Source organism: Staurois parvus, unplaced genomic scaffold (assembly GCF_062004578.1).
Source record: "Staurois parvus isolate SC_StPar_1 unplaced genomic scaffold, SC_StPar_1.0 ptg000155l, whole genome shotgun sequence".
Lineage (NCBI taxonomy): Eukaryota > Metazoa > Chordata > Amphibia > Anura > Ranidae > Staurois > Staurois parvus.
This window is the reverse complement of record NW_028317951.1, coordinates 19,024,603-19,043,426: the sequence shown is the minus strand read 5'-3', so window position 1 is coordinate 19,043,426 and position 18,824 is coordinate 19,024,603. Positions and strand designations below refer to the sequence as shown.

The 18,824-nt window shown below is 41.4% G+C and overlaps 1 protein-coding gene across 4 annotated transcripts in view; it reads right to left on the bottom strand.

The window, feature by feature from the left end:
* NLGN1 (neuroligin 1) overlaps nt 1-18,824 on the bottom strand; it is an 869,488-nt gene that overhangs the window by 599,823 nt on the left and 250,841 nt on the right. For 3 of the 4 annotated variants that reach the window (XM_089675526.1, XM_089675529.1, XM_089675530.1), the window contains exon 1: nt 7,084-7,478. The exons of the other annotated variant lie outside the window; for it this stretch is intronic. The gene's annotated coding sequence lies outside the window, so the exon portion shown is untranslated. Of the gene's footprint in view, nt 1-7,083; nt 7,479-18,824 lie in introns of those variants that run through there. 4 annotated transcript variants of the gene reach the window in all.

The following is an 18,824-nucleotide window of genomic DNA, read 5'->3' as shown; positions in this document are numbered from 1 at the left end:
CAGATCCTGGCAAGCTTCTGCAGAGAGTTCCATTAGTACTCAGAATGACAGACCTCATGGGTCCTTTCAGTGGGAACAAACCTTCTGTACTCCACTGCATGATAAAACATGCTAACTGGACTCTGTACAATCCCAACCGAGTTCTGGAGAGGTTCAGTGCTCACTAAAGAAGAAAAGATCCTGGCAAGCTTCTGCAGAGAGTTCCATTAGTACTCAGAATGACAGACCTCATGGGCCCTTTCAGTGGGAACAAACCTTCTGTACTCTACTACATGATAAAACATGCTAACTGGACTCTGTACAATCCCAACTCAGCTGTGGAGGGGTTTGGGTGATCACTGAAGAATAAAGGATCATGGCCGCCTTCTGCAACGAGTTCCATACGTACTCTGAATGGCAGACCTCATGGGTCCTTTCAGTGAGAACAAACCTTCTGTTACTACACTAAAGGATAAAGCATGCTAACTGGACTCTGTACAATCCCAACTCAGCTGTGGAGGGGTTTGGGTGATCACTGAAGAAAAAAGGATCATGGCCGCCTTCTGCAACGAGTTCCATACGTACTCTGAATAGCAGACCTCATGGGTCCTTTCAGTGAGAATAAACGTTCTGTAACTACACTAAAGGATAAAGCATGCTAACTGGACTCTGTACAATCCAAACTCAGCTGTGGAGGGGTTTGGGTGATCACTGAAGAAGAAAGGGTCATGGCCGCCTTCTGCAACGAGTTCCATACGTACTCTGAATGGCAGACCTCATGGGTCCTTTCAGTGAGAACAAACCTTCTGTTACTACACTAAAGGATAAAGCATGCTAACTGGACTCTGTACAATCCAAACTCAGCTGTGGAGGGGTTTTGGTGATCACTGAAGAAGAAAGGGTCATGGCCGCCTTCTGCAGAGAGTTCCATTAAAACTCTGAAAGGTAGACCTCATAATGTCCTTTCAGTGGGATATAAAGCAGCAACTGGGAGGCAGAGGATGGATTGCATATGAAGTTCTCAGAAAAGGAAATGTGGGCTGAAATGATGACAGCAAATACTGGTATAATGAGAGTACAGGCTCATACAATATGGAGAATTGTTAAAAGACGCTATATATAAAAAGCCAGCAAGACTAATAACAATATGGAAAAGCTTAATACAATGATAGTGGTACAGGCTGGATGTTTACTAATGCTAGCTACAGCTTGACAGCTGAGACACGGCTCTGTCTCCAGCATTACAATTCCAACTCAATACTGATGCTTACTGCCATCAAGAACAAGCCTTATTACCACCTAGAACAGGCATTACTGCATGCAAAATCTGGCTAGAATTTAATAAGAATCAGATTAGGACTGATTTTCTTGTTCCAGATGAGCTTTTCATCACAAAATAATCAATAGCTAAAGACATACAGGTTACTAGTATCTGCTAATGAAAGCAGAGTTCCCGTTTCTGTACCTGAAGATGGTAAATTATAGAAATTTTGTCTACCCTAAGCAATCTATTATGATTCTAATTAGCTACGTAGCTAGGGGTGCCATAGAGATTTTTAATCCATGGTATATGTAATCTGGCCTCCTTTTCTATTAGGCCAGAGTATTTACCAAGGTCATTTTACAGAGCAAGCCTGGGACTTAAAGAATCAATGTCTGGGGGTGGGGAGGAAGGGAAAAAGGACTACCAATTGGTCATTATATATTGTAATCGGGAGCTATCTAACATAACACACAAAAAAATAATGAATTTTCTATTTGAAGGTTATGGCATGCTCACGCCAGACAACTGCGCTTATTGTATGTCCACTGGCAAGAACAGTGCTGATGCGCCAATCCTGGTGCACATTGATTTCCTTTTTTTGTACGAATTGTATTCAAATGTCAAAATGACATTTAATAAAGTTCTATTCACACAGCGGCATTGTAATAGAGTAGTTTGCTCCGTAAAACACTGCTCTGAAAAAAGTGCTGCCTGCATTACTATTTTCCAGTGTACCCCACTGCAACACAGTCATGTGAACTGACACCACTGGAAGCAAGGCTTATTTCCCTTGTCTTGCACTGGGACTGTGCTGGGAAAAGCTGCCTAGTGCAATCTCAGTTCACATGGTATGAATGAGCCTTTAAAGCTCCCAAAATAAGGACTGGTCCAATAGCTGACAGCAAACGTTTACACCAAAATGCATATTTTGAACCATTTTTCCTGCCACATCAGTGTTATACTAGACTGCAGGCCTGCCTGGGTTTCTATCTCACAATCACAGATGTATGTACTGTAATTTAATGACCACTGTACCCCCCAACATAGGAAATAACTGAAAATATAAAGTGTGCATGTGTCCAATAGAATAAAAAACTGTTCTCCATGGTGAATGCAATTGTTAAAATGATTCTACACCTTACAAAAATGTTTTTTTTTTTTAAATAATTACGGTAAACATGGTATACTTACCTACTCTGTGTATTTGTTCTGCACAGAACAGCCCTGATCCTCTTCTTCTGGAGTCTCCCACCAGTGCTCCTAGCTTCTCCCTTTCAGCAAGCACCCTTATAGGAAGCTGCTTCCTATGGGGGCACTCTTCCGGGCTCGATCCTGAGCCCTGCTGTCTGCATCTATTGACACAGACAGCGCCCCTAGCTCCCTCACCATAGGATTGGATTGACAGCAGAAGAAGCCAATAGTTCCTGCTGTTTTCTTTCTGTCCTGTTAGCAGGGAGAGAGCAAAGAGAGATGCTGTTCTTGGGCACACCACTGCATCGACATTGGGCTTAGGTAATTATAAGGAGCGCTGGGGGGATCCTAGACACCAGGGGTGGACTGAAAATTCATGGGGCCCCCGGGCAATAGGGGATCATGGGGCCCCTGTGTCCTCACCAACACCCAAAAAAGCCTATGAAAAAGCCAATGAAAGCTATCAGGGGCATCTCATGGGGCCCCCTACTGACCCTGGGCCCTCGGGCAGTGCCCGAGTGTTTGAATGGTCAGTCCGCCCCTGCTAGACACAGAAGGTTTTTTTTACCTTAATGCAGAAAATGCATTAAAGTAAAAAACTTGTGAGCTTTAGAACCATTTTAAAATATTTGAAGCAGTGATCAGTGAGCAGTCCAGTGATCCAGTGATGTCAGGCATTCACCATATAGAAAAACAGCATAATAAAGAGATGCAAACAATTCACTGCTTCCAGGGGCTATTGACCCACAATGGCCCAAATGGAAGTCAAGAACACTTGCCAGTAGGAGCTTTTCAATATCTTTTTACCCTTCTCTTCCCAGCCATATCTATTGCAGCACATGAGACACAAGGCCTGTTCTAACTGGTATATGCTATACGCCTTTCCAAAGTTCACAGATATTTCTTTGTAACGATTCCCAGAGCTGATCCACCTGTAATGTAACAGTTTACATTTAGCCAATGCATTTAAGTGCAAACTCACAATCTACCCCAGTGAAAGTATAATAGGACCTCCATCCAACCTTCATATTTCTCTGGGTCCACCAATAAAACACAACAGCACAGCATCATAAATACAGCATCCCACTTACTAGAATTACTGGAGGAGCTATACAGGACTGCTCCATGAAAGATAAACCGCCAAATAAACTGCTTCAAAGGGTGCCTCACCGTTGTTTTATGGACATGACACTGCACCCTGGCAGAGTTGATGGATGGCCTTTATTATTTCATCACATGTACAATGTGTGCTTCAAAATGCAATTACCAGCACTGGACCTCTAATCACCTAGAAGTCTCACTCTACGATGCTGCATGTGAGCTCATGCTAACAAATGAAGGAGCCTGACATCACCAAGCACACGAAGATAAAGAAAATAAAAGCATGCAACTGCCATCCTCTTTTTTTTTTGGAGTTTTTATTGTTTATTGATCCTAACATTTAGCAAGGCAGACACACAGCTTCAAAGGGATTCAAATAATGAGCATGTAAAGGGCATTAAAAATGAAACTTAAGAATGTAATCTAGATGACAGGAGGTTGCTCGAGTTCAGCTGTAAGAAATATGTTAGATTTAAGTCATCCTCTGCAGACAGAAGAGATAATGCCAATGAATTTTAAGGACCTATTACGGACGGCATCCACCTTTTTAAAAATTAATGAAAAGTTCACCTCTTTCGACACATCTTGCAGCGATTTTATTTACAGTGTACAGTCTAGCACAGACATGATGCCCCAGTTTAATTTATACGTCTTGACTTTAACAATGGGGTTTCAGCATAGGAGCACATGAAGTATTTAATAAATGGCTGGCTGCATGGATTTAGATACAAGCTCATGGATATAATGAGCATGCTGCAATCATTTTTTTTTTTAAACTGTTGCTGGATGGCAAAAAATTAATAATGTATAAGCAAAGCATTTCTAAGGACACCAATACACAGAAAATGACATTTCAGCCATATCACATGAATAAATCTGCACAATCCCTCTATGTCTAGTTTTCTGTTGTTTAATATGGAATCTATAGGATTACAAAAAGCATCTAATTGACACTGAAGATTTGATGGAAAGGATAGTCTGGTCATTACAGTCATGGTTTGAATGCATACAGCTAAATATCATTCAAACAAAGCTTGGTGCTGCTTCTAAAAACACATCTGTGGCTGGGGATTTTCACTAAAAATAGCTCTCTTCATTCAATGTTTTTTTACGAAGCATAAAAATCGGTCAAAAAAAAAAAAAAAGAGAGAGATTCCTAATTAGTTTTGATATCAACACATCTCCTTCCCAGTGCCTGATTTCTGACATGCCTTTTAAATAGGACCCATTCACTGCATTAGACAATACGGCACATTTCCAAATACATTCATCCAGGGGCAGGAAGCAAAGATGCTAAATATGTTTATTCTTAAATTCTCTAGAAAATAGGAAGCTGATTAACCTCTTTTTTTTAGAGATATTTTTAAAAAGTCTGAACAATCCTCCCTAACCCTCCCTATACCCAAAAGCCTAGTCTTTGCATGCAGCTAGAAGCCTCAGCAGTGCAATAGGGAGCAATGCAAAAATGAAACAAACTGCTTGCACAGATTGGATGGGGTGAAGTCATGTCGCTGTTTTCTCATTTTATCTTTTTTTTTTTTAGAGGGGGGGTGAGGCATCAGCAAACCTCAGACATCCGGAAAGGCAAATCCTAAAAGCAACATTCGTCTGCCAAAAAAATTGGGCCAAAAGGTCCATCGAAGCTATGTGCATGTGCTAAAGGAAATCCTAAATAGCAATCATGTCATCAGGTTACAAAAAAAAATAATAATATTTGAGATAGAACACAAGGCTGATCATAACAGCTCTACCATTAACCCTTGCCAGCCCTAAGAGCAGCATTTAAAGATAGGAGAGATATAGATATATGCACAAGAACCTTCACCCTGCATTACATTATGATCTTTGCATGATCGCTACTGCTCACCAAAATATGGAGATAGACACTGACAGATGCCATTTAACCCCTGCACTGCCAGGCCTCGGAACATGATGCATTGAAAGATATCCCACATATGACTTATATATGCATAGATCTATAGAGATACACAAGAGCCCTCCACTCTATGGAACATGGTGCTCTTGGCATGATCCCCATTACTGATAAGTATATGAAGACTGACACTGACATGTCTTTAACCCTTGCACTGCCAGGCCTAGGAACATGATGCACTGAAAGATATGACACATATGACTTATATATGCATAGATCTATAGAGATACACAAGAGCCCTTCACTCTATGGAACATGGAGCTCTTGGCATGATCCCCATTACTGATAAGTATATGAAGACTGACACTGACATGTCTTTAACCCTTGCACTGCCAGGCCTAGGAACATGATGCACTGAAAGATATGACACATATGACATATATGCGTAGATCTATAGAGATACACAAGAGCCCTTCACTCTATGGAACATGGTGCTCCTGGCATGATCCCCATTACTGATAAGTATATGAAGACTGACACTGACATGTCTTTAACCCTTGCACTGCCAGGCCTAGGGACATTATGCATTGAAAGACAAGCCACATGTGACGTATATGCATAGACTTATAAAGAGAGAGATGAGGGAGTACAGAAGACCCCTCGCTCTGTAGTACATTGTGCCCTTTTCCATGATTCCCATTACTGACAGACACTGCATGTCTTTACCTCCTGCACTGTCAGTCCTAAGAACCTTTTGCTTTGAAAAAGATATGCCACATATGACTTTTGCTTGCAAATATCCTTGGAGATACACAAGACCCTTCACTCTATAGAACATGGTGCTCTTGGCATCAACCCTACTACTGACAAGTATATGAAGACTGACACTGCATGTCTTTAACCCTTACACTGCCAGTCCTAAAATCCTAAAAGCAATATGCAGTGAAAGATATGGAGGGAGAGAGAGAGAGAGAGATTGGGTCACAAATGACCCATAGTACATGATACTCTTTCCATGATCCCTATTACAGCCTTTAACCCCTGCACTGTCAGTCCTAAGAACTGTATGCACTGAGGGCTATGCCACATATGTTTTGTAGAATATATAGAGGTGGGTACAGAAGACCCTTGACTCTGTAGTCGATGGTCCTCTTTACATGATCCCTAATACAGACAGACACATGTCATTTAACCCCTGCGCTGCCAGTCCTAAGACCATTAGTCATCGAAAGCTACGCCACATACAATTTCTACACGCATATAATACAGAGAGAGAGAAGAGTACAGAAGCCCCTTGACTCCATAGTACATGGTGCTCTTTGCATGATTGCCATTACTGAGAGACAATGCATGTCTTTACCCCTGCACTGCCAGTCCTGAGAACATTGACTACGCTAGATATGATCTCTATATACATATATATCTATATAGAGAGGTGGGTCCAGAAGACCCTTGGCTCTATAGCAGATGATGCTCTTTCATCCCTCATGATCCCTTTACAGATGTCTTCCAGCATCAGTTGTAGGACATGCAGCAATGCCCCCCTCCCCCCCAGAAAAAAGACTCCTGAAAGTTAAGGGGGGTTGCACTGCCTCCTCCCCCCTCAGCCCCCCCTTGTACTGAGCCCCCCTGGCCCCTGTGAGCCCCCTGATTGTATCAGACAGAGAAGTCTCACCAGGTCTTCTTGCAGCATCCGCTGATCCCTGCAATGTGAGCGCTCCGGAGACTCCAGCATCCCACACACTGCCCCTTCACTACTACAATCCATATGGAGGGGGGATCCGATGGATGGATGGATGTGGGATCAGGGCTGAGCCCCCGCCGCCGCTCTCCTCATCCTCTCCATCCCAGGAACATTCACCCCGGCTATCCACACTGCTCCGGGGATTGCTCAGCACAGCTCGGTGAAGCGGGGATTGTCTGGATCCTCTGGACGCCGCTCTCTCCGCTTTCTAGCACGCCGAGACCAGAAGAGCGACAGAGAGAGAGAGATAGAGAGAGAGAGAGGAGAGATGTAGGAGAGATGTAGGAGAGAGCCCTGTTTTCCTGTACACAGGTTGGAACTTTAATGTGCTGCCTGCGCCAAAACTGAGCACCAGGCGCCCCCGCTGGCGGCCGCTCGAACTGCACCCGACCGTACAGCAGCACTGCACAAAGCAACACATGGAGAGAGATAGAGAGGAGTCTTTGATTTCTTTTTTATACATCTGGGGAACTCTAGGAGATGGTCATCAGTATTATACACTGCTGACCATTAGATGTATGGTAGGAGAGTATGCATCTGATGAACTCTAGGAGAAGGTCATCAGTAATTTACACTGCTGACCATTAGATATGGTAGAGGATATACATCTGGGGAACTCTAGGAGAAGGTCATCAGTAATATACACTGCTGACCATTAGATGTATGGTAGGAGAGTATGCATCTGATGAACTCTAGGAGAAGGTCATCAGTAATATACACTGCTGACCAGTAGATATGGTAGAGGATATTCATCTGGGGAACTCTAGGAGATGGCCATCACTGAGAAATAGTGCTGAAAGTAAGATGCATGGCAGAGGGTATATATCTGGGGAACTCTAGGAGATGGTCATCAGTATTATACACTGCTGACCATTAGATGTATGGTAGGAGGGTATGCATCCGATGAACTCTAGGAGAAGGTCATCAGTAATTTACACTGCTGACCATTAGATATGGTAGAGGATATACATCTGGGGAACTCTAGGAGATGGTCACCACTGAGAAATAGTGCTGAAAGTAAGATGTATGGCAGAGGGTATATATCTAGGGAACTCTAGGAGATGGTCATCAGTAATTTACACTGCTGACCATTAGATATGGTAGAGGATATACATCTGGGGAACTCTAGGAGAAGGTCATCAGTAATATACACTGCTGACCATTAGATGTATGGTAGGAGAGTATGCATCTGATGAACTCTAGGAGAAGGTCATCAGTAATATACACTGCTGACCAGTAGATATGGTAGAGGATATTCATCTGGGGAACTCTAGGAGATGGCCATCACTGAGAAATAGTGCTGAAAGTAAAATGCATGGCAGAGGGTATATATCTGGGGAACTCTAGGAGATGGTCATCAGTATTATACACTGCTGACCATTAGATGTATGGTAGGAGGGTATGCATCCGATGAACTCTAGGAGAAGGTCATCAGTAATTTACACTGCTGACCATTAGATATGGTAGAGGATATACATCTGGGGAACTCTAGGAGATGGTCACCACTGAGAAATAGTGCTGAAAGTAAGATGTATGGCAGAGGGTATATATCTAGGGAACTCTAGGAGATGGTCATCAGTAATATACACTGCTGACCATTAGATGTATGGTAGGAGGGTATGCATCCGATGAACTCTAGGAGATGGTCATCAGTATTATACACTGCTGACCATTAGATGTATGGTAGGAGGGTATGCATCTGATGAACTCTAGGAGAAGGTCATCAGTAATTTACACTGCTGACCATTAGATATGGTAGAGGATATACATCTGGTGAACTCTAGGAGATGGTCATCAGTATTATACACTGCTGACCATTAGATGTATGGTAGGAGGGTATGCATCTGATGAACTCTAGGAGATGGTCATCAGTCATTTGCACTGCTGACCATTCGATATGGTAGAGGATATACATCTGGTGAACTCAAGGAGATGGCCATCAGTAATATACACTGCTGACCATTAGATATGGTAGAGGATATACATCTGGGGAAACCAAGGAGATGGAGATGGCACTCAGTAATATACACTGCTGACCATTAGATATGGTAGAGGGTATACATCTGGGGAACTCTAGGAGATGGTCATCATTAATATACACTGCTGACCATTAGGTGTATGGCAGGAGGATATACGTCTGGGGAACTCTAGGAGATGGTCATCATTAATATACACTGCTGACCATTAGGTGAATGGTAGGAGGGTATACATCTGGGGAACTCTAGAAGATGGTCATCAGTACTATACACTGCTGACCATTAAATGTATGGTAGGAGGATATACATCTAGAGAACTCAAGCAGATGGTCATCACTGAGAAATACTGCTGAAAGAAAGATGTATGGTAGAGGGTATATATCTGATGAACTATAGGAGATGGTCATCAATAATATACACTGCTGACCTTTAGATGTATGGTAGGAGGGTATACATCTGAGGAACTCAAGCAGATGGTCCTCACTGAAAAATACTGCTAAAATTACGATGTATGGTAGGATGGTCTGCATCTGGGGAACTCTATTTGATGGTCATCAGTAATATACACCGCTGACCATTAGATGTATGATAGGAGGATGTACATCTGGGAAACTCTAGGAGATGGTCATCACTGAGAAATACTGCTGAAAGTAAGATGTGTAGTGGGAGAGTGCATATCTGGGTAACTATAGCAGATGATCACCAATGGGAAACACTACTGACCATTAGATCTATGGTTGGAGGGTATACATCTGGGGAACTCTAGAAGATGGTCAACATTGAACAACACTGCTGACCATTAGATACAGTCAGGTCCATAAATATTGGGACATCGACACAATTCTAACATTTGTGGCTCTATACACCACCGCAATGGATTTGAACTGAAATGAACAAGATGTGCTTTAACTGCAGACTGTCAGCTTTAATTTAGGGGTATTTACATCCAAATCAGGTGAACGCTGTAGGAATTACAACAGTTTGCATATGTGCCTCCCACTTGTTAAGGGACCAAAAGTAATGGGACAGAATAATAATCATAAATCAAACTTTCACTTTTTAATACTTGGTTGCAAATCCTTTGCAGTCAATTACAGCCTGAAGTCTGGAACGCATAGACATCACCAGACGCTGGGTTTCATCCCTGGTGATGTTCTGCCAGGCCTCTACTGCAACTGTCTTCAGTTCCTGCTTGTTCTTGGGGCATTTTCCCTTCACTTTTGTCTTCAGCAAGTGAAATGCATGCTCAATCGGATTCAGGTCAGGTGATTGACTTGGCCATTGCATAACATTCCACTTCTTTCCCTTAAAAAACTCTTTAGTTGCTTTTGCAGTATGCTTTGGGTCATTATCCATCTGCACTGTGAAGCAGCATCCAATGAGTTCTGAATCATTTGGCTGAATATGAGCAGATAATATTGCCCAAAACACTTCAGAATTCATCCTGCTGCTTTAGTCAGCAGTCACAGCATCAATAAATACAAGAGAACCAGTTCCATTGGCAGCCATACATGCCCACACCATGACACTACCTCCACCATGCTTCACTGATGAGGTGGTATGCTTAGGATCATGAGCAGTTTCTTTCCTTCTCCATACTCTTCTCTTCCCATCACTCTGGTACAAGTTGATCTTGGTCTCATCTGTCCATAGGATGTTGTTCCAGAACTGTGAAGGCTTTTTTAGATGTCGTTTGGCAAACTCTAATCTGGCCTTCCTGTTTTTGAGGCTCACCAATGGTTTACATCTTGTGGTGAACCCTCTGTATTCACTCTGGTGAAGTCTTCTCTTGATTGTTGACTTTGACACACATACACCTACCTCCTGGAGAGTGTTCTTGATCTGGCCAACTGTTGTGAAGGGTGTTTTCTTCACCAGGGAAAAAATTCTTCGGTCATCCACCACAGTTGTTTTCCGTGGTCTTCCGGGTCTCTTGGTGTTACTGAGCTCACCGGTGCATTCCTTCTTTTTAAGAATGTTCCAAACAGTTGTTTTGGCCACGCCTAATGTTTTTGCTATCTCTCTGATGGGTTTGTTTTGTTTTTTTCAGCCTAATAATGGCTTACTTCACTGATAGTGACAGCTCTTTGGATCTCATCTTGAGAGTTGACAGCACCAGATTCCAAATCCAAATAGCACACTTGAAATGAACTCTGGACCGTTTATCTGCTCATTGTAATGGGGATAATGAGGGAATAACACACACCTGGCCATGGAACAGCTGAGAAGCCAATTGTCCCATTACTTTTGGTCCCTTAACAAGTGGGAGGCACATATGCAAACTGTTGTAATTTCTGCACCGTTCACCTGATTTGGATGTAAATACCCTCAAATTAAAGCTGACAGTCTGCAGTTAAAGCACATCTTGTTCTTTTTATTTCAAATCCATTGTGGTGGTGTATAGAGCCAAAAATGTTAGAATTGTGTCGATGTCCCAATATTTATGGACCTGACTGTATATGGTAGAGGGTATACATCTGAGGAACTCTAGGGGGTGGTCATCAGTAATAAACACTGCTGACCATTAGATGTATTGTAGGAGGATATACAGTACATCTGGAGAGCTCTAGGAGATGGTCATCACTGAGAAACACTGCTGACCATTCGATGTATAGTAGGAGGGTATACATCTGGGGAACTCTAGGAGATGGTCATCATTAATAAACACTGCTGACCGTCAGATTTATAGTAAGAGGGTATACATCTGGGAAACTCTAGGAGATAGTCATCAGTAATAAACACTGCTGACCATTAGATGTATGGTAGGAGAGTATACATCTGGGTAACTCTAGTAAATGGTCTTAAATAAGAAACACTGCTGACCATTAGATATACAGTGGGAGAGCATATATCTGAGTAACTCTAGTAAATGGTTATCAATGAGCCATACTACTGAATATTAGATGTCCTGTAGGAGAGTATAGATCTGAGTAACTATAGTAGATGGGAAAAAAAACTTGGAGCACCGCTCAGAGTACTGCAAAACTTTTTCCTGCAGTCCAAAACACAGATAAGATGCTAATGTTCAAACAAGCTCATCCAGGCTAGCAGAAACAGATCAGAAAATTCCTGAACCATAGTAGATGGTCATTATTAGGAAACACTGTGTACCGTTAGATGTACTGTATGGTAGGAGAGTATGCATCTGGATAACTATAGTAGATGGTCATTAGTGAGAAACGCTGCTGACAATTAGATGTATGAAAGGGGTATGCATTTTTGTATCTTTAGTAAATGGTCATCAATAAGCAGTGCTACTGAAAATTAGATATTTGGTAGGAAAGTATACAGTACACCTAGGCAACTGTAAAATAGTCATTAATAGGAAACATTGCTGACCATTGGATGTACGGTAGGTAGAGATGTACACAATACAAAAATATGCTTTGTTTTGGATCCATTCGTTAAGTCATTTCATTTTGTCATATTTGTTATGTTAGTATGATTCATTTTCAGAATTAGTTTAGTATATTCGGATTCATTTCGTATATTTGTTGTTCCTAATTGGCTTTGGCCAATCATAACAATACAGAGTGTGACACATATTGAACTTATAAAACCATCTGAAGTTGCAAACAAATGAAACAAATGAATACAAATGAATTTCTTGTTTTTTTATTATGTATTTCAGATTAATTGAAATTCATTACTATTGTAAATCGGAGATTCAGAACCTTCTGAGTCTCTGAATAAGGACAATCTCATCTGAATTTTGATTCATAATGAACCAAATCACACATGTTAATTGGTAGGAGAGTATACATCTGGCTAACTATAGCAGATAGGCATAAATAGGAAACACTGTTGAGAGTATATGTACATCTAGGTAACTGATAGATGGTAATTTATAGGAAACACCGCTGACAATTAGATGTATGGTAGGAGATATAAATCTGGATATCTATAGTAGATGGTCTTCAATGAGAATCACTGCTATCAAATAGGTGTCTGGTTGTTTTACAAATCAACAATGCTGGTGGTTTTAATGCAACTCAACCAACCGTCCACCACTACCCATGGCAGTTGAATGGGGTCATATGCATGCCACGGTCCTGATACTCTTTATTCCCCCAATTATACCCTTACTCAAGTGAATGAAGCCACGCCCCAACTGCCATTCAACTGCGTGCAATGCATGTGGTTGCCAGACAGTGCTGTTGGGCGGCAAGGGCGGCAGGTGTGAACAAGCCCTTAGTAGGGAATCGTTAAAAGCCATGTTAGGTTTTCACTTCTGTCTCTGTCAGGTTGGACTGATTTCCCTTCCCCTCATGTCCTGCAGATACAACAGTGACAGGACATTTCTACAAAGTGATAAACTCTTCTTTGACAGTTGTCACCAGTACAAATAGAGAGGGTAAATCTTCCTAGTGGGGACACAAGGACAGTAATAAAAAACCTGGCAGAGGTTCCAATTCTTCCGCAAACTATCCAGGACTAATTTAAAAATTTAAAATGGCACCTTTAAAAACACATTAAAGGGCATATGTGCTAGTAATGTGTAAGAATTCCAGATGATTCAAGTATTTTCACATGCTTCCACTGTGACAACCACCACCAACACACTGCATTCTCCGGACCTGATAAATCATATAGCTGCATTGACAAAAAAGCTCTACAAATCCTCAAGGACCCCTGAGGATGGGCTAGAGCGAGAATCGTGTTGGCTAAAACCAAAAGTGCTGATGTCATATCACCGCATGCTTCTGTTTGTGGCAGCCATATTTGTGAGTTTTATGTTTCAGAGTTGTTCTGGCTATATGTTTGTGCTGTTTGGATTTTAATAAAAACTACTACACTATGCACATTATATCTAGCTCCTGCTGGTGAGCACTCTTTTCATGCAGCTATATGATTTATCCGCTGGCTCCGGACTGTGATGCTCCAACAGATACCATTTCCATTGCCATTATCAGAAGAGACCACATCTGGTGACATGAGACTGCGGTGTTGAATGATTATACAGAGCTTGTATCCTGCATATAATTTATGCAGGCATGCGTTCTGGTGAGTGCGGTGTGTTGGTGGTGGTTGGCATAGTGTAAGCATGTGTAAAAATACTTGAATCACCTGGATGTTCCTAAAGGAGAAGTACTCAGAATTCTGAACTGTTATTGATATCACTTTAGTTTTTACAGACATAAATATATATATATTTATCACTTGATGTCACATTTCATTTTTATTGTTTAACCCTTTTGCCACCAGGTCCGTACGTCGTACCCCCCCATGCCCGCGCTCCCGCCACATATCCGGGCCCCGCTTGCTCATCTGCAAGGAATGCCATGGTGGAGGAGAACATCTGCTTTCCTCCCCTTCTTACTGTGTACTGAAAGGGAATGTGTGTGACGTCATTTCTAGGTCACACCTGCGACTTTCTTGGCTAGCACAACCAATTTGGAGGTGAAAACGTTGGTTGAGATACATATGTTACATATCATCACGCACGCTGAAGTGAGAGCAATAATTCTAGCACAAGATCTCCACCGTAAAACTAAACTGATGACCTTTAAGGGCCTTTGAAGCATTGACTATAAAAAATATAGGGTACTGAAGTTTGTCACTGACCTACCACTATCTTATTCTCTATGGTGTCTGATTTTAAAAAAATAAATATTTTTGGCGGTTTTGTGTAATCTTCAGACCTAAAATAATTTTTTAAACATGCCTGCATAAACAGCTCTGGCAGTGAAAGGGTTAAGGAAGAAGTATTGGTCGATTTGATTACAGTCACTTCACTGTTTTATTTGTTTATTCTACCATACAAATTTTTTTTTAGTTTTGTACTTGATTCACCTTTTGCGCTGCACTATTATGTATATTTTGTTTTGAAGGGTTTGGCGTATTAACCTATGAGCAGGGGCGGACTGACCATTTGGAAACTTGGGCACTGCCCGAGGGCCCGGGATCAGTAGGGGGCCCCATGAGATGCCCCTGGTACCTTTTTCATAGGCTTTTTTGAGTTTGGGCAAGGACACAGGGGCCCCATGTTCCCCTGTTGCCCCATAATCCATGAGTTGTCAGTCCGCCCCTGCCTATGAGTGCGAGCTGCTATACAGTTTCCGCTGAGTGCTGATTCCACACACCTGCTTGATGCTCCTTGCACTACAGCAGCACATCTGATTGATTTATTTTGCTGCATTTCCCTCTTTCTCTCTGAGCTCTTCTGCACAATAGACAGAAGAGGCTGATATCTGGTCAAATTTAGGTACTTACACAAATTTCCAAATCCCTTTTTTGCTGCTGTAATCTGAAGTCCTGTAAAGAGTCTCTACATTCATTCTCCATAGTCCCACCATATGTGGGAATATAGACATCCTCTCTTGCATACTCATGTGATGGACTAGGTATCATGAACTATGGACTATGAGATGTGTAGTGAGCAGTGCACATGCCTGCAACAAACATTCACTATTTATTCAAAAAAAATGTAAAGCGATACTAAAGGCTTAATTTGTTTTCCCTAAAAATAACAAACATGTCTATACTTACCTGCTGTGTGCAGTGGTTTTGCACAGAACAGCCCAGATACTCCTCTTCTCAGGTCTTCCACAGGCTCTCTGGGCACTCCCTCCTGTCGGGTGCCTCCACAGCAAGTAGCTTGCCACAGCAAGCACCCGATGCTCCATGTATCTATTCACACATGGAGCCGTGACATGGCCCCACCCCATCTCTTCTTATTGGCTCACAGGCTGTTATCAATAGCAGCAGGAGCCATTCTCAGCCAATGAGAAAATTAAGTCCCGGGATAGCCGATAATCCAGTGCACATCGCTGGGTCAAGAGGGGGCTTAGGTGAGTATTAGGGGGAGCTGAGGGGGCTGCTGCACAGAGAAGATTTTTTTACCTTCATGCATAGAATGCATGAAAGTAAAAACCCCTGAGCCTTTACAACCACTTTAAATGATGGGGGGAAGGAAAGGCTCAGGAGCTCATGGAGGACATTACAAGAAGGCTGACGAACACATTAAGAAACAATTTCACAAAAATAGATTATAGGGCTGTTAAGTAGTGGATGTATATGGATTATATTTAGAGAATAAGGTGATTGTTTAGTTTCAGTTTAATAACATATTAATTATTACAGAGCTGCATTTATTTGCTCCTTTCGTATCTGCCTGGTGTTCAGCTTTAGTGTTATGATTTTGCATTTTTTGTCTCGTTTGGTTAGACTGAACATCCATTTCTAAGGTGACCTGGGCAGATGCATATTATCATGAGTTTGCTCTGGCTGTAGTGAAATTACTTTGCTGGAACCTATAAGCATACAACCTTTAGCAGCATTGAGCCCTGCCAACTATGCCCGGTACAACTCTTTCAAAGAACATTGTGTTGCTTTCATAGTCTTGCTTTAGTGTAGCGTTCTGGCACATTTTATCTTAGCTTGTAATCATGTTTTTTTTTTTTAAGAGATGATTTCCCATTTTTTTCTGATGCTTCATCAAATAAAACAAAATATTTCTGTATGCTTTCACTTACTCAGAAAGTCATAGACATTGTCTGTGGCTAATGTTAATTTTTAAATGAGGATAAAATACCTTTAGAATAGCAAATGGATGCTATTTGCCTTATAGTGGCAGGTATCAGTGCCAATAACACAGAACTCTACGTCTTCTGGTTTACTCTAAGATCTGTGAAAAGCAATTAAAATAAAAAGATGAAGGGATTTTGAGGTGAATAATTGAAAGAATATTAACCAGTTAACATCGCCTCCCAGTGGCCCTTGAAGTGGGCTTTAGTGCCCAGGTGGTTTCTGTGTCATGTGACCACTGTGATTGGTTTTCAAAGTGGTCATATGATCATTAACCTTGACTGAGAGCTGTTGGGGACAGTTTGCTCAGTGTGCTGTTCACACTTTTTCAGCACACATCCGCCTGTCATTGAGAACACATATGTATAGCTGCCAGGCCTATTATAAACAGACCTTCCATTGTACTGAAAAGTGCACTTTAAAGTGGAACTTTAGTCAGAAAATAGATAGATTACTTAAGACTGGCACCTTTAGCGGGAATAGCTATGTAAAACATTAAAAATAAGTGTCTACATTGTTTAAATGGCAGGAAGGCCCTGTTTCATTCAGCTCTGCTCAGCCTCAGTTGTCCTCTATTCTCGGCACTGTGCTGATAATCAGTGAGTCACTAGAGACCAATCAACTGACAGCCTCAAGATTTATTGCTGATGAGAGGGAAGAAGCAGAAGGAATAACACAGATTCTGTCTAGGGAACACACATTACGAAGGGAGAAATGAAAAGCAGGAGAGATGAAAAGACAAACTCTGCTGCCATGGAGACACATAAGAGTTAAACTTACAAGAATAGTGTCTTATGCTATCTTCCTAATATTCTCTCCTTTCTTCCTCAGGACTGCAGCCCTATGAACTTTAGCACTGTAACACTTCTGTCAGCCTTCCTCTCTAGCTGAACCAAGACACACAATCAAGGCTGGCCATTCACACATTTTAATTGCAGAAAGTGACATATAGATTTTGAGACCAGGGACAGGGGGAGAGTTCTCAGTAAGGAAGTGATTGCTTTAGGCTTCAACAAAATGGCGGCCTCTGGCAAGAAGAAACAAGAGCAATGATCAAGGCAATTTATAGCACACAGACATTTTGGTAACAAAATTATAAATTTGGAATGTATGTTCTTTTGTTAAAGAACATTTATTGTTATCATACATTTACGGGTAAAGTTCACCTTTAAAGTATATCTAAAGCCAAAACAAATTCATTATAGATAGAGTAGCGTGGGGTTAAAATCACTGACATTTTTTGTTGGCCATTTGTGTCTAATTAGTGAGATTTTCTTTCCTCTCCTGTTCCATAGACTGAATAGGAAGTAGGAGGATAACTTTCCATTGTGAGTAAAATTCACTCTTGCACAGTTATAATGGGAACAAGTGTCCCCATTAAAAGATTCCCTCTCTATGCCTGCTCTGTGGCAACTACAATTTTGGATTTTATGGTGATCAGGACCATCAGAGAAATTGAGAGGGTTCACAGACAGCAATACAAAGGTTTCTGCCCCCATATCACTTCATCCAAATCTAATAAAACATTTTACCTACAGTTATATTTATTTTTTTTTTAATTTAAATATTTATTAAATTTTTCATATTAATACAAAAGTCCCAAAACAGGGAAAAAAAATTCTCAATACAAATAAACATTTATAACATTTCTATCTTTCCCTTATTAAAAAAAACTCTTTTCTTTCCCATCCCACTATCTCCCCTTCCCGCCCCTCATCCCCCCTCTTCCCTCTGCAGACTCCAATCCATTCTGATCTAATAAGGCTTATCCATTTTATTGTTAACCTCTTAGTTTATATTTTCTTATATTTCTCCTTCAATCTTGCTCTTTCCCACTTTTCCCATCTCCTAGAATACACTCCCATCCTATCTTCATGCATATGGTATGATTTTTCCATTCTACCAATCTGGTTCACTCTGTTAATCCAGTCTTCCTCCTTCGGTACCTCGGCTCTTCTCCAAAACTTGGGTATCAGCCCTTTCGCTGCATTCAAGAAGTACCAAATACCTGAATCTTTATGTTTATTTACAGATGTCTCTACCTTGTGTAGGAGGCACGTCGTTGGGTCTAACCCTATGTCAATTTCGGTTATTTCCTCAATCAGTTTAACTATTATCTTCCAAAAGGCCTGGATTTTCGGACATTCCCACCATATGTGAAACACCGTG